At 30.9% G+C, this 1,056-nt stretch overlaps 1 protein-coding gene across 3 annotated transcripts in view; it reads left to right on the top strand.

Moving 5' to 3' along the window:
- The window catches only part of LOC106879078 (E3 ubiquitin-protein ligase PDZRN3-B), a 768,027-nt gene that overhangs the window by 36,176 nt on the left and 730,795 nt on the right, over positions 1-1,056 (top strand). The window lies entirely within an intron of this gene.

Consider the following 1,056-nt stretch of genomic DNA (forward strand, 5'->3'; position numbering starts at 1 on the left):
ATGTATATACATAGATATATGAATATGAATAAAGGTACATACTAACCACGCCAATTACAGGTGTCAAGCATGATGTTTACCTGGCTGCTAGTCGCTGTTTTTAAAATGGAACCTATTTTATGCCGGTTGACAGAAATGAAAATGCAATTGTATATTATAAACGGGAGGCACTGATGTATCTGTGTGTGCGTCACGGATGGTGAGGTCGTTTAATGAATCGTTTAATATATATATATATCGTCCGTAAGCATAAATCCCCCCCCCCTTAAAAATGCATACTCGTTATAGAGCAGTATATATCATAAACAAGGTTTATCTAACTTTAATATATATGGCTAAGAATGATGCGCGTATCTTGTCTTGTCCTGTTTGCCGTTGTCGTGATATCGTCCTTTTTTTCCGTATGTTGTGTTTTGACGGTTTCCGTTTGTTGTGTGTTTGTAGAAACATACATATATACATACATTATACAAGCGTGTAATTGTATATATATATGTGTGTGCGTGTGCGTGTGTGAGTGTGTTTGTGGCTTTCACTTATCTAATATACGTATCAACGAAAACCGTTGTCTCAAGTCATTTTCTAATAGTTTGTATTTATATTAATGTGATAACATGTGAATGTGTTTGCGAGTATGTGTGTAATTCTTATGTCATCTATATGTACACGTTATATTATATACATTATACGCATGTACACACGCATACGCGCGTATGCATTATGTGCTTATTATGTATATAAATAATGTATAATGCGTGTGTGTAAACATAGATAGATAGATAGATAGATAGATAGATACATATATAGAAATATATGTATGTACGTATGTATGTATGCATGTATGCACGTATGTATGTATGTAACTACATATGTATATCCATAAATACATGCATGTTTGTATGTATATATACATATATAATATATATAATGAATATATACATATATATATGTGTGTGTATGTATGTATATATGTATGTATGTATGTATGTAACTACATATGTATATCCATAAATACATGCATGTTTGTATGTATATATACATATATAATATATATAA

Source organism: Octopus bimaculoides, chromosome 5 (assembly GCF_001194135.2).
Source record: "Octopus bimaculoides isolate UCB-OBI-ISO-001 chromosome 5, ASM119413v2, whole genome shotgun sequence".
NCBI lineage: Eukaryota > Metazoa > Mollusca > Cephalopoda > Octopoda > Octopodidae > Octopus > Octopus bimaculoides.